At 36.2% G+C, this 16,116-nt stretch overlaps 1 protein-coding gene across 1 annotated transcript in view; it reads right to left on the minus strand.

Annotated features, from left to right (window-relative positions):
- The window catches only part of LOC124640224, a 143,059-nt gene extending 127,320 nt beyond the window's left edge, over window positions 1-15,739 (minus strand). Inside the window, exon 1 of the mRNA XM_047177903.1 lies at window positions 15,441-15,739. The gene's annotated coding sequence lies outside the window, so the exon portion shown is untranslated. The remainder of the gene's footprint in view (window positions 1-15,440) is intronic.
- Window positions 15,740-16,116: the final 377 nt, after the last annotated feature.

The following is a 16,116-nucleotide window of genomic DNA, read 5'->3' on the forward strand; positions in this document are numbered from 1 at the left end:
AGACCGCCCATTATGTCTCTTACATCAATTAGTCTATTTACCTAATTATCTATGTATAAAGCCATAGCAACAAGAAATTCTCTTTTAACAGGTAGTCAGAAGCCAGTAAGTCTCACACCAGTCTAATCAAGGGGTATTGGGTTGCCCAGGTAACTGGGTTGAGGAGGTCAGATTGGCAGTCGCTCCTTGTACAGCACTGGTACTCAGCTGCATCCGGTTAGACTGGAAGCCGACACCAACATAGTTGGGAAAAGGCTCGGGAGGTGATGATGAACAAGAAATTCCCTTTCACTGTGTTACACAATTGTTTCATCTCGCTTGAGCCATAAAACACGACTAAAAACCATTTACCAAAGAAAATAGTGTATACATGTATACACAATACATGTTACTGAAAAGCCTAGGTAGATAGTGACTAATAGAACAATGTAATTACAACAGTATTGCAAATTGTTCAAGTCACATTAACACGATTAGCTCGCGACAGCGCACATTGCACTGTGGCCCGTGTTTACGACATCGAGTATGTTATTGAACAGAGTAAACTTTTGTACTGTGTAATGTTGCATTTTGTTAAAAATATAAGGTACCGTGTTTTTTACAGCATTTGAAATTAAAGTGGAAAATGGTTCTGATAAAGAGAATACAATTGCAGTTAGGTAGAAACAACTTTGAGGACGAGGTGAATAGGAGAATTCAGTTGGGTTGGGCTGCATTTGGGAAGCTACGTCGAGTCCTAACATCGTCGATCCCACAGTGCCTAAAGACAAAAGTCTTCAATCAGTGCGTCCTACCTGTCATGACTTACGGAGCCGAAACGTGGACACTGTCGGTGCGGCTGGTTCACAAGTTTAAAGTCGCTCAGCGGGCTATGGAAAGGGCTATGCTCGGCATTTCTCTGAGGGATCGCATCAGAAATGAGGTAATCCGTCAGAGAACCAAGGTCATCGACATAGCCCACCGAATCAGCAAGCTGAAGTGGCAGTGGGCTGGCCATATTAGCCGAAGAACCGATAACCGTTGGGGTAAACGAGTTCTGGAGTGGAGACCACGCCTCGGCAAACGTAGTGTAGGACGTCCTCAGGCACGGTGGAGTGATGACTTGCGCAAGGCGGCTGGCAGGAGCTGGATGCGAGAAGCCGAAAATCGATCTCAGTGGCGTGCACTTGGAGAGGCCTATGTCCAGCAGTGGACTGCGATAGGCTGATGATGAAAGAGAATACAAAAAGTTATACTAAATTTATTGAAATTTGCTGATGTTTGAGTATTGGGAGTCCATTCTGTTTTTACGTAATACATATAAGGGAATATAAAAGAGAGACGGAAGGACTACGGGTAGGTACTTATCTATTCCCAATTATTGACATTAAAAAAATATATAATTAGGTACACATACACCAATTTTTAGTTTGTTTACGTCCTTCGAAATCTGAAAAACAACCATACTATGTATTAAACTTCATCATCTGTCACAGTCTACAAAATATAGCAGAGCTCGTTCTTTGTCAGCTATCTACTCAAGTGACAACACTGTATTAAGCGGTGGGTAGACAGGCTGTGGCAGCGACTGGTTGTAACACCCAGCGATTGATTGCAAGTTCATGTTACACTGTAGGGACGACTAGACGAGTACCGAGCGGTTTGGTGACAACCGTATTACGGTGTTCAGCACAATGTACCTACCGTACAGTTGGTAAGGAGCTTAGGGATTTATTTGGATGGTAAATACGTGTATCGTGTTTGCTTGTCTTACGGTATTTACTTAAGCTTGTTTGTGTAATTCTACGGTGGGTGTGTAAGAAAAACGTTTTTAACACTATAGAATAGATGGATGTGTATAGCTTTTGTTTTCTCCGGGTACTAGGTCAATAGTTACATTCACAATTTGTCACGTAATCGTAACACCACGTTAAGCCAAGCTTAATAGTATTTATTCAGAGAAAATACAACTCTACCTCCACTGAAAACTACATGAAATATTTCACAAAAGTTAAAAGCAATCACACCAAAAATTAAGTCCCTCTAAATTTATTACCTAAAACACGAACCCCAATAGAATAGCATAGAAATCAAAGCTAGTTTTTCTCGGTAAACCCACGACCAAACCTCATTTAACTATTCACAGAATCCGTCCTCATTACGAGGTATTGTGACAAATATTCCGCATTGAGTGCATCAAATCTGCTAGCTTCATATTACTGCTCTATTATATTCACGTTATTAATCTGCGAGCTACGATTGTGGCTGAATGCATTGACTAGCGGTTTATCCGTGGAGAACAAAACTAGTGGAGGTGCCATAACGCAAAATCCCTTAAGAAAGTCGCGCGCCAAAATGCAATTGTTCGGAGGACGAGTAACGTTACTGTCTCCGACTTTTTACTTATTCTTTGGAACCTGCCTATTTTTGTAATACCAAAGCTCGTTGATAGATGTCTCAAACTACCCAAACGTCTCGTTAGTTCACTCCATTTTTTGTAGTACCAAAAATCGTTGACAGATGTCCGAAAGAACCCAAACACTTCGTTAGTTCACTTTTTGGTCATGCCCACCGTACGTATTTGACCTAGAAGACGGCGCCTGACCTACCTGCATTATGCCATCTCCGTTAATCTTCCTTATTTCGTGGGCTGAATGCATTGACTAGTGGTTTACTATATTCAGTCTGTGGTCGTGAGCTGTCTATGTATTATGAGTGTGTGGTAGCGACTGGTCTCGTAACAACCATGCAATTGATTGTCAGGTACCGTGTTTTGGTTAATGCGTTTCGGCTTCTGTATTACGTTCCGATTTACGAATGAATAGCGAACTTAATGATGTGACTAATAGTTCAGTCATTAATATGTTCCGCATGTAATTCATGAGTCCAGTAACTTTTTTTGGCTGGATATCATCAAATGATTTTGAGGGCGCCGCGTGAGCGAGTGTTAGACTCTTACTGACTAAAACCCACCATGTTCCTTCTGGAGCCCTTTGTGTACCAACTACCAGGGTCGCGGTAACTCTTTCGAACAATCCCGTAGCCCCGGCAAGATAACATAGCCTAAAATGGTTTTATCTTGTATTATGCGTTTTAAGGGAATGGGAAGAAATTGAAATAGTAGTCCGGAAATTAAAAAATCGGACTGAGATATTCAGAGTTTGTCGGGTTAAGCGATAACCCGCTACTTAGTGATAAAATATATGTTTAGCTTCTTAAGACTTGTACGGCCTTGAACTTAGATAAAAAGAATGCAAGAATGTCTGTGCGAAGATTGCTTTGCAAACAGGTTATTTTTTATCTAGGTCTTCAAGATATGAATACTAAAGGTCATTGTCTTTTTAAGAGTTCAAATTACAACGTCAGTCATTTGATAGCGCACAAAACCTGTTACAGATGCATGTACATATTAATAAAGCCGGTGAAGAGATTCGGGCTCTCGCACGAAAGGTTCCGTACCGTATCTTTAAAAAGGGGTGCTAATTAAACAGGCTTCTTTTTAATATCATTATTCGCCTCCAAAAATGTATGTTGCCTTCTAAATTACTAAGTCAGCCACAATTAACGAGCATCTAAATAATACTATCTTAGCCACTACTTATCTTCTAAGTAAACCACTCTAAATACAACTCAGCATGATGGTTATTTTACAGCATCTAAATTTGTAGCATGCATTCTAACAGTAAACTTTTAAAATACTATTAAATACCATACACCACCATAAATATATTTAATTAGCTTCTAATTTTTTAACTCAGTACATTTAAAATGTAAGCAAGCAACATGCAGCAAGCATCGCTTCTGTCACGGCTGCGGTGCTGCGGGGCTCCGGCGGTCCCATGCGAGCTTATTGTCGCAGATGGTTTTCACGCTCACCACCGCAGCTTCGGCTTGCCGCGTCTCAGCAGTCTCAGCCGCGTCGGCGGGCGTTAAAACTACCTGCGCCTCAGCTCGCAGGCCGCCTCGCCCCTCCGCGCCTACGCGGTTTTGAATTGCACTCTAGGAGTAGGGCAGACAAGACTACGTGTAGTCGGTTTTGCAGCGATTCGTTTTCGTCACTAACTTCAATTTTTAATACAATGTTTTTTAATGAAAGGTTATAAATGGCAATATACTAAAAACGAGGCCGAGTTAGTAAATTAGATGACAATGTATAAATAAGAAGGACAAGTCACAATAATTGATGATCTTTACTTGAAGCTTTCTATAGAATATTTAGTTGGCGTTGTAAAAAAGACGAATTCGTTTATTAGAGGCTATGTCATTTCCCCGTTGCTTAGTTATAAAATTAGAAGTTTAATCATGTGTCCAATTAATAATTTTGTGGCTACACTTATAATTTCCCTTTAAAAAGTGCAAAAACACCGTTTTGTATGGGAGTCTCCTACTAAGAATTTTTCAGTTTACTTTTCAGTATTAGTTATTATATATTTTTGTATTTGTTAGGGGCACAATAAAAACAGTTACATGCCGAGCTTAACTTGACTTAGGTATATCGGCAACAGAAATCTGTGAGAACTTCAACTGTTTAACTATCGCGGCTCATAAGATACAACCTGGTGGCAGACAGATGAACAGTAAAGTCTTAGTAATAATAGTAGGATATAACAGCCATTATGAAACACAAAATCGATCCACCCATTTTGAAATCTAAAAATTTTCGAAATAAAATATATACGTGATTGTATACATTTTGACATAGCGCTATTTTTCAGGCTTCGGTTCAGGTGCGCTGTAAGCCGGCGTTTCACCCTGGAGACCACACTTTGCTGTGAAACGTGTCGATTTCCTAATACATTTTTGATCGCTTTCAGTTCTTCAGAAATATAGAGGAAATATGCAAATGCATATTGGAATATTGAATTTTAGTGTTTATTTTTGTGGTTTTGGTGTATAAATAAAATGGGGTTTTTAAAATGTTTTTTTTTTGGAAGTATTTCGTGTGAAGTCAGATTGGTTCGGGAAAATAGATTTTAGTTTCACGTGGACTTTACACGCTTTACCTATAAAAAAGTGCATCGGTCGTTTCGCCAGCGTTAGACCATCTGATAGCCAAATATTTAAAGATGAAAATTACTTATAACAAATCTTTGATGTAAAGAAAAATCCTTTCTGAACAGCACATCAAGCTACTACAATCTGCCAAATTTCTTTAAACAGATTTCAACTCTATCTTCTAATCATAAGGTTGAATGTTGATTGCGAATTTTTACAGATTGATCCAGATTTCCATTGAAGTGTATAGGTACCTACAGAACAATAGAGAGATAAAAAAATTCAACGCATTTTCCTTATTCAATTCGTCGAATTGCATTCACTGATTCGTATCTCATCAAAAGCAATAGCATTGTAAATTTTACCTAACAATGCAGAAATTCCAGGTGAATTCAGTTGTAAAAACTATAGTGCTACAATTCCAAAACTCGGTTTTGGAAGCAAGCATAGTGTTTAACTCCGTAAAGCTACAAACAAAGGCATTTGTGTTTCTATGTTTATGTTCATAAATCATAACAAGATCCGACATATTGTTACTGAAATAATAATATTATGTACCGTCGGTTTGTTTATGTACGTTCAGTAATCTCTGAAAATTGTGGAATAATTATGTGTGGTCGTCACATCATAATAGGTAAGTAGGTACCTATTTACTATACAAAAAAATCTATAGAGGTACTAAAAAGTTTTTATTACATTTAAGACTGTGTTGCTGGTGCCTGGGCAAAAAGGTACATCGTCTTTATCTTTCCAAAGCCTCCTCGATAAATAAGCTAGTCACTACTAGTCAGCGCTGAAGGATTTCGTTCAAATTGGTCCAACGTTCATGAGATTAGCGCGTTCAAACAAACAACAACAAACACCAACCTACAAACACTTCATCTTTATATAATTACTATAGATCAGTAGGTAATAATTAATACATTAAACTAAAGCGTACCCAACAGCTAATAACTCCAAATACACATTACAACGACACTAAATAATTAACCTGTAACACAAACCGGAATGAACCGCATCGAAGGCAATCTCAATTAAACTGTCTGGGGCTAATATCATGAGATATGCATATCTTTGTAAGTGATATGTCGAGACAACCGCAAGTGTATTCAGTTAGCCACAAACCATAGCCATGATGATGTATCATGATACTGGTTATTGAAGATCTATCCATTTGTGATAGAATTCAACCCTGTAATTACTTATTGCTTAGGTACATAATGTAGGTTTTGTCTGCCTCCTTGGGCATAGATAGAGTCAGATAAAGATAAAAGGTCGTCATCGTCCTCCTGCCATGTCTTCTTCTTCCTTACTCTTCTATCTGCCGTCATCTCACAAGTAATATTCATTCTAGCCATGTCGACTTTCACACAATCTCTTTTTACGGGAAATCATCAAATGACCCTCCCGCTGTGGGTGCAGCGTGACTAAACCCCATCATGTTCCTTCTTAAGCCCTTTATGTGCCAGAGGACCGCGGAAACTCGCGCGAACAATCCCGCAGCGGCGCCGGCAGTACTACTTACATAGGTTTTGTCTGCCTCGTTTCTTATAGTTAACAACGTACTCTCCGATACATGAGTGCATCACTTACCAATCAGACTCCGGGTTTCTTCCACCCATGATCACGGTCTGTGCGATTCGGAAAAATTCTAAAACTGAAAGAAAAATGTATTCTCTCTTTAAAGTTGTATATTGCGTTTAAGTCCCGATTGTTTATAAATATTCTTTGTGTTAGAGGCTCCAAGCACAGCAGTCGTTCTATGCGTCTATTAGACCAACGAGGCAATCGTAACGACATACTTATAATCTCCTTAACCCAAGAGTTTGTCACATACGGAAATGAAATACTCTTTTATGCTGTAAATGTTGTCATAAAAATTATGTTTATGTAAGCAGATCACGATATATTACATTGTATAGCCAAGCATGTAATAAGTTACGGGCGTACTCGAGAAGTAGCTTATACTTAGAACGTGTAAATGTCATAATTCATATTAGAAACGTTATGTTATCATTTTGCGAGTTTTCTTAGTGTTTTTCTTTCAATTTTGCACATTTTTATTTGTTTTAAATGCGTCTTATAATGTGATCCTTAGTTCTTTCGTCTCATACATTTAAGGTAGTCATCTACCGGGGCTGTGGGATCGTGCGAAAGAGTAACTGAGACCCTGGTATATAAAGGGCTAAAGAAGGAACATGATGGGTTTCAATCAGCACTGAGAGACGTTGCAACCACTGCGAGAGGTGGTCATGTGTGATGATGTCCCACCTCAAAAATATAAATATCCGATGTGATCCACCTCTTTTTGGGAAGTCGATAAAAAAATGATTGTCATTTGTTAACGACTGATGGTTATTAAGTTGTAGGTAATATCCCTTAGCTTTTTGTAACCTATCAATTATTTAGGTACTTCACTAATAATAAAAGCAATCTACCATAAAACTAGTTCTATTCAACTAGTACCCAGTATTCAGCTTTTAGTTTCCAATTTATTATTAATTCAATATAGCCGAGCCATTAAAGTATTGGTTTAAATCGCTGTTACGCTGCTTCCATGAGGCAATTTTCCGAAGATATTTTCAATATAAGTTGGAAAGCTAAAGTAGTCTCATTGTGATCTTCATCGGAAACTTGGAGTAGGTTGGGCTGAAGTTTCAGCGCTTTAAAGCGATACTTTTGCTTTACTTGTAGGACGATGAGTGGGGAAGACTACTATATTACTAACATGTTTGTAAGTATACTGCCCTAAGTTTTTTTAAACATTATGTTATACATGTTTCATCTTAAGAAAGCGGTCAAGCTATACTTGTATGTATTCATGCACAATTTCTTAGTGTGCATAAGCTCAGGAGCGCTCAGTAGTGGCCGAGTAAATCCCTGCTAATATTATCAATGCGTAAGTACTTAACTCTGTCTGTTACGCTTTCACGTCTAAACCACTGAACTTATTTTAATAAAATTTGGTACAGAGATAGAGTTGACCTTGAGAAACAACATAGGATAGTCTTTATCCCGGACTTTTGAAGTATTCTCTCGGAAACGATATAATCGAACTCTACGCGGGCGAAGCCGCGGGCGGAAGCTAGTAAGTCATAAAAAAACAATGTGCATGTACATATTTGACACAAGAAAGGCTCACCCGCTTTTGTGAAATTAAACAACTAATAGGTTTATAATCTTAGATAAGTAACTGGTAAGGTTAGTCTTTCTAGGATTACGGAACTACTTATTATATACCTAATAGGTACATTAAACAGTAAATTGAGCGTTTAAAATCACCGGAAATTTACAAATATAATTAATGCTGTTTTTACAATAAATAACTCTAAATTAATAGTGGTTGGTTAATGATTTCTATTTCATGAAATATATACCGAACACACATATAATATAGTACATAAAATATTAATTGTTTCAGAGAAATTAAATAACCAATTCACATTCATTGGACGTATGTAAACTTGGTTCATAATACAATATCCAATTTTTGATTAAAAACCTTTTGAATCCACATTGTTAATTAACCTACAAAATATTGTTTTATGAAAATGATTTATTTGTGTTGTTATATATTTTTTGTTATCAATAATAGTTAAAGGAAATACGTCATATTATATATTTTTATTGATATTAATATATTCTGTCTCATTTTCATTTTAAAAGGCAAAATGTGAGAAGACAGCTTTTCAATTTGTCAGAACAATAAGTGGGCTTATGGCAGTAATATTAATATATTTACCTACTGGAAAAATAAAATATAAGCCTGTGAATACACTAACAATATTAATTTGACTACAGTTAGTAAATAGTTAATGTTTTTTTTGGCAAGATCCTGTCGCCATCTTACGCTTTGACACAATGAAGTCATAATTTTCTGTTCCACTATGATGAATATGCAGTTGTTCTAGATACAGTAGTAGGTATACGGTTGCATCTAGTTAGACTCGAACCTGACCTCAATATATTAAGAAAAGGGCCAAGAAGGCGTTGATTTACAAAACGCAAGGAGACGTGCTCCTGTGCAAACTTGGACTTTGAACTTTTTACTCAATACTCAATACTCAATACGTTTATTGCACTCCATATGTTTTAAAGGTGTTACATAATAATATAGTTCAGTATGGACCCTGTAGGGCACGGCAACGTAGAAGAGAGGAGGACGCTAATTTTATTTAGATTATGTATCACAGATTTTTTATTACTAGTTATAAGTAGTTGTTTTATTCAACTTATTTTGTAATGCTATTAGTATTATTTATGAAAATGTTTAACCTTGTACCTTGAAAATGTGTAACCTTGAAAATGTGTAACCTTTAACCTTGTATACTGCAGATTAAACTGTCGGTCGATAGTTGGACCATTAGTTGATTGATAATTTTGAAAGTAATCGTGAATGTTTTGAAACTTTTTAGTCGGTCTGATACCGGCAGAATAGCTGACCGTTGTAATGAGCGCACTACCATTCATCTCTATACAGCTTATGCGCCCAACCAAACTATGGACCGACTAAAAGTTAGTAGTGTGTTGCTCTAACTAAATATTAAAATGTGTGTTGTGAAGTAGTAAACAACCATATCACGTAAACAACACTTCCTCGTATTTTTAAAACCTTTTAGTTTTCATAGTAAATTATGAAAAAGTTTGTAATGCATGTTCATAACTACTAGCGAACTCAAAGGGTGTGAGTACCTACATTAACTTTTTATCCTCGTAGTTAAAACTAACAGTTCATCGTGGCCCTGCCTTTGTGCTTAATTACTTAATTAGGTGCACAGAGCGATTTGTATTGAATAATTAATGTCGGCGTCGAGTTTCAAGCTAATCCAGACAACATTCAATTTTAATATTGTATGAATTACGTATATATGTTGTTATGTCAACTTATAGCTTTATACACTGAGTCGTGTAATTGGGTCAGTTGTTTAAATTAGAAATGTTTTAAAGCGATCGGAGTTGTGAAAAACTGAAAAAAACTATACTTTTACAAGTTGAGAGTTAGACATATTTATATCTACTCTTACGTAACAGTATATTTCTAAAAGTCTGAAAATATTATAGTAGCGACTAAATATAGGTTGATGCCTAATCAAAAAAGTTTACAGTTTTGTTACATTTGATATCCAAATTCCACAGCGAAATTCCGATGCTTGTAGCGCACCAAGAAATTTTGCTCTTAAGTATACTCGCAATAATTACAGGCTGTATATGAAGAATGCTTAAGATTGTGATCAGGTAAGGTTCCTTATAGTACATAAATGTAGGTTAGGTATAATGTAATATGTCACGTAGCATATATGACGAATTAGCTCGTTCATACAGTATCTAATTACGCAGGTTAAGTTTTGTCAGAGTGAATTAATTTCACAAAATTACTGGATCTACTGCCACATATTTGAATAATTGTTTGATTGTTGAAGCTACTCAATCGAAACATGGGCGAAATCGCCAGCACATGGATAAAACCACGTGGAAGAGCCGGTTCTATAATATTCACGCTCATTTACGGTTCTATCTATCTTTAGATCAAATTCAGTTTGAATTGCTATATTCTTACGATATGACATTGCAATACCTACCAAAAAGTTTTTCATTTTTTTTTGTTGTTTATAAATGACCCAGGTCATTTCATAAATAACCTAAAAAAGCTTAAAACCTACCTAATCAAAATCCTAATTCGTAGACAAAAGTAAGAAAATTGAATACAGCGCGTGGCAGGATGATTTTTAACCGTCACAAGGCAACATTTTTCAACCACGAACTCAATTTTTGGATCGCTAGTGCAAAAGTTTGTTGAATGGGCGTGCATTCTGTTGAGAGGTTACTCTTAGCGAAGAGTTTCCAATGAAAAACTATGTGTTTGAAAGAAAACTAACGAAATAGGAGCAAGCATTGGATAGAGGGAATCTTTGAGTGTGGCAGAATAAAGGATCAAATATCGGTACTATTGAAAACAAAAAAAAATGATTCTTTCTTTCCTTTCGCAGAATTCCAAAAACAGAAACGGTACATATAGGTAACAATCCTAGGAACAGAAAATACACACAGGAAAGTCAAAATAAAACCGAATTCAGTTCCGTTCCATAAAACTCAATAACATAGCCCGATCCAGCAATTATATTCAGACCTCTTAATGAACCAGTCAAGTTTTGCTCATTATACTAAATTAAAATGTTTGATCAGGTAAATCACTCATAATCACCATTAATATCAAAACAAACAATATTAAAAGACGTTAAAACCGAATTATGCATAACTGCAGTGGCGATAGGCCATTGCTTTCAGACAGTGACCCAATTCCAATTGTTTTACTAAAGAGAACGTAGACGACAGCTGACACATCCGAGTTTTTACCCCTCACCCCCCAACCCGACCCGCACAAGAAAGTAATACAGTTTTAAATCACTACCCCACTGAATATCGAGAGAATATGAAAATGTTATCGCAACACTATTAAAGGGAAATTCAATATCGAATTTATGGTACAACACTACGAGCTACGGTAACCAGAGGACGCATAATGAACGCTCGGAAATGCTTTCAAAAATGCAGCCCTCATTAATAAAAATATGTTCAAAAACAAATGAAAGTGAAAGACACAGTGCAAAAAATGAGTAATTAAGTCACCGAGTCTCTAGTGAAAAATATTTTCCAAATAAAAAGGTTCCGGAGTTTGATAAAAATAATAAAGTGGAAAATTTAAAGTTGTCGTCTAACTGTGGGTCATAGTCTGTCTGAATGGAGCGCGATGCCGGGATGCCAGAGACGAGAGATAACGCCCCTCTGAATAAAAGATAAAAACTTTATCTTGGAATGGTGAAAATCTCTGCCATTTGTTCAAATACGGACAGATCTGTGTATTTCATTTGTTTTATGCAAAATTGTGGTATTATTTTATTCGGTCAACTAGTTTACATTGCACGTTCCCTTGTCTACGAGTAACTATATCTATCTATACATTACATAGATACTCGGGTCAGACCAACTGGTGTTCGACAACGGGTTTGTAGTTTTCTACTTATTTTCCTTAATACTTGAGATATTAACGTAACTTTTTGGAGCAGTAAGTCACAATGCCATTTGTAAATTAAGTGCCTCACCTATGATAACATACATAAAGTAGATATACATTCTAATGTGAAACCTCTAAAACTCCAAGAGAATCAAATACAAAATAGTTTAGCCCAAAATAGCCAAATTTAGGATAACAATAATTTACATTTTATCATATTTCGGCATAGTTTTTCGATCAGACTCTATTTAATCCCACGATGAAACGAAAACAAAGCACTTTGCCAATGTTTTTGTATTATTAAGAAGGGTAGGGTTCTCAAAAAGGCACAAAGTACCTGAAAATATAAACATAACCTTTAGGACAAATAAGGACGATTATAATACAAAAGAGTTTATATTTTTTCCATTATTTTAAGACTCTTACACAATTCTTCGTTGCTCGTCATTGAGTATATTACACGCGTGCTAGATAAGATATTGCATACAAAGAAAAAGCTATGGAATTGTTTGAAAGAGCTATTTACCTGGGTCAAGGAACATTAAGGATTCGATAAAGAATAGAAAGGACAGACAGATCTTCCCGTTCCACTGAAGCCTGAATCGGCTGCGGGATTGGCCGAAAGAGTTACCGCGGCCCTGGTACACAAAGAGCTTCAAACCGAGGATAAGCTGGCAGTAGAAATCTGACGTTCTGTCACGTATAGCATTAGGGGCAAATTATAGTTTTCCACCAATCAAAAAGGAGAAAAAAAGTGTAAGAGTGAGATGTATCATAATATGATGATTCCCAAAATAAACAAAAAACACAACACATTACTGTTATGTGTGCAGCCGGCTAGACGTAATCAAACAACCTCAGTGACATATGAATATTTTCGTGAGACACGACAATGTCTGTCTAAGTTTAGCACGCAACTGAAAGCATACTGAAGAACATTGAAGGACCGTATTGTAATCATCTGTCTAGTCCTTTTCCCAAACTATGTCTTGGTCGGGTTCCAATCAGTCTTTTTATATGCAGTAACTGCCTATTGTTTATGTTCCTGCTTGGAGCCCCTTGTGGCCCAGTACCGGAGTAACTTTTCCGGGCAACTCAACATCCCCTGGTAAAAACATTTCTAAGCTCAATATGAAGAAAACGTAGCCTCGAAAGACGGAGATATAAAAGGTTCAAGCTGTAACCCGATTTACTTTGGGATTTACACTCGTGTCCTGAAGGCAGTAAGAAGTTTCGTAATTCACGCACCCTTTATGTTACCAGGATAAAAAATAGTCTATACCAGGGCCGCGATTCTCCTAATTTTACTTAAGCGTCATACGATTCACGTTCGACTCGATTCGACTGAGATCCGATCCCGACTCGATTACGATTGAAGGGTATGTGGCATTCCGCTATTTTTTCTTTGAAATACACGTTTTTATCCTTTTCTGTCATTGAATAATGAATCATTTTGTCTGCAAATGATTTACGATTGCAAAATGATTGTACAGCAAACTACCGTATAGACCAAAATCACCAAAATAGCAGACCAATCGCACACCAATCAAATGTCAATCGAATGCGATTGGTCTTTTATTAGTAGCAGAATGCCCGATTTGGTTAAAACTGCTATTACGATTCGATTTCTACTCGATTTTGACATTATTAACTTAGGAGAATCGGGCCCCAGTTGGCCATTTACGACTCCTCACTAAATTTCATATTATCGGCTCTATAGTTTTATTGTTTTATATGCATTTACAATATTTTTATGGAATTTTAATTGACTTTTAATAACTAGAAAAAAATAAGATATCTGACAAAAGTTCGCCGATCGTAAAACTGGTAGTATGACATTAACCCGTGATGGCATAAAGTTCACTCGTTAGTAGTTAACCTTGGAAGAACATCAAACCCATTTGTAAAGAAACAAACATCGTTATACATATTTAAGGAAAATCATTGTGTAAAGTCAGATGTACACTAAATAGATATTTCACAAAAGAATCATTGTGTAAAGTTAGATGCATATCAAATAGGTATATTTTTAAATAAATATACATAATTATGTGAGCTTTAGAATCAACTAAATCAGCAACAAAGTTCTATGAGTGCCTACCTATACAAATTCGCAAGAAATCAACAACAATGTTTTATAAAGAGTAAATGCCAATGCTTGGTTCATATTAAACAGGTATGATATGATATGAAGATGTAACATGCTAATACTTTTCGATTTAGATACATTTTGTCAAAGTTAGACGTTTTAAGACGATCTTGGAGATAAACGCTTATTTTAAGGATCTTATGACGACGCTACAATCAATATCGTCAGGCAGAGACTTATCAGTGTCTAATTATCCTTATAATTCAAAGACTTCAAAATTATTAAACCTAAATTTCTTATACTTACTGCACATCTGATTACTTCTTACTACTTAGGTACCTATACCTATATGTTAAGCAACTCTTCAAATCCGAATTAAGACGTACTTAAAATACAGAACCCAAGTCATACCATATCATATCATATCATTTATTGCATTAGGTAAACACATCATTATCTACCTATATATCCCTATAATTAAACACTCGTCAAACCTTAATGAACATCTTCCTGTCCTTCAAATATGAAATACTGTCTACATTCATATTTCAATGTTCAAGTTAACACAACAAAGCTCTTACAAACTCCTAATACGAGAATTTATCGACATCGACAAGTTACATCACTACTCATCTTTAAAGATAAGAATATAATTTAGTAGAAAAGGTTACGAATTTAAACCATTCAGACACATGATTTGCACAAAAATGTCTTTAAGAAAATAATAAAGTCAACATCTTTTATTTATATTTTTATAATACTTATGTAGGTATTTGTATTTTATTAATGTATTTCGATTTTATAATGTATAGTACCTTAACTTTTAGATTATGATCGAATTGTACCTACGTTGTGAGATAAAATACCAAAAAGTTCATTAACATAACCAACCTCATTTTCAGCACATTTCGCGCCCTAATAATCGTAACCATAAGTTAGATAGACGTAAATAGCAATCCATAGATCAGCGGGGATGTTCGGGGATGCAATTAATCCAGCTTTCAGTTGCATTCACCCCATAAAGTTAAACGCGCCAACATTCGTTTTATCGCGAAATTCTGATAATGTAACTCCACACTTTATTGCAGTCAGCGAAACATGGCAACACTAGGTGTACTATGTACTAGGCACGTTAATGTAGTTCCCAAAGTATGGGAACTTAAGTAATTACGCAAACATTATTAATTATATCGAACGTATATCATTAAGCACCTACTCGCATTAGTGAAATTAATCTTCTCCCAAAACGTTTGAACAGTTTATAATTTATCAATAAGTACCTACCAACAGAAATCGATACCATTAAAATAATTACTAAACTCTCAAATATTAATAACAAGTTCTAAAAGTATTTAGAGTACTTACTTAAAAGAAGTTAGTAGACAATTTGACACGAACCAAGGTAAACCACACCAATAATTAACACAGTTGATTCAATATTTTTAAAAAATAAATATTGCCACAAAATTCATTCATCCATAAAAAACAGAAATTAAATTCCAATTTATTCACACGCACTGCAAACTTAATTGTTCGGTCACACAAACTGGCACAATATTTTTTAGAATATTATTCGAATTCCGAACGCGGCGTTCGAATTTCGTAAAGCACGTTCGGCTACGCAGCGGCACGCGTGCGTCTTGGCGCGCAGTCGGAATCGGACTGTCCGGCGTGAAGCGTGGCGTATTCAACTGAGTCATTACAGGATGAGAGCTATGAGAATTGAATGAGACGGCTATTATTTTAATAGATTTGTGTCCAGCTGAGCGTACGGCGTGCTGGACGGTGGGACCTGTCCACGGGCGTGTCAACTATGTGAGATATTTGCATAGCGGAAAGTGGCTGCGGCATAAATAACGCGATCGTACGGAAACAAGGGGTCTTGCGATAGGAAATATGTTTAGCTGAATGTACTATCTTGGATGCTTATTTGTTTTATTCGGTGTTACTGCTTTTTTAAAGCTGTGTTTTGGTTTTAGTTGTGAGAATTGGATATTGTTTATTTATTTATTTTGGTGATGTTTATGTATTTGTTGTGCAT

Source organism: Helicoverpa zea, chromosome 20, assembly GCF_022581195.2.
Source record: "Helicoverpa zea isolate HzStark_Cry1AcR chromosome 20, ilHelZeax1.1, whole genome shotgun sequence".
NCBI lineage: Eukaryota > Metazoa > Arthropoda > Insecta > Lepidoptera > Noctuidae > Helicoverpa > Helicoverpa zea.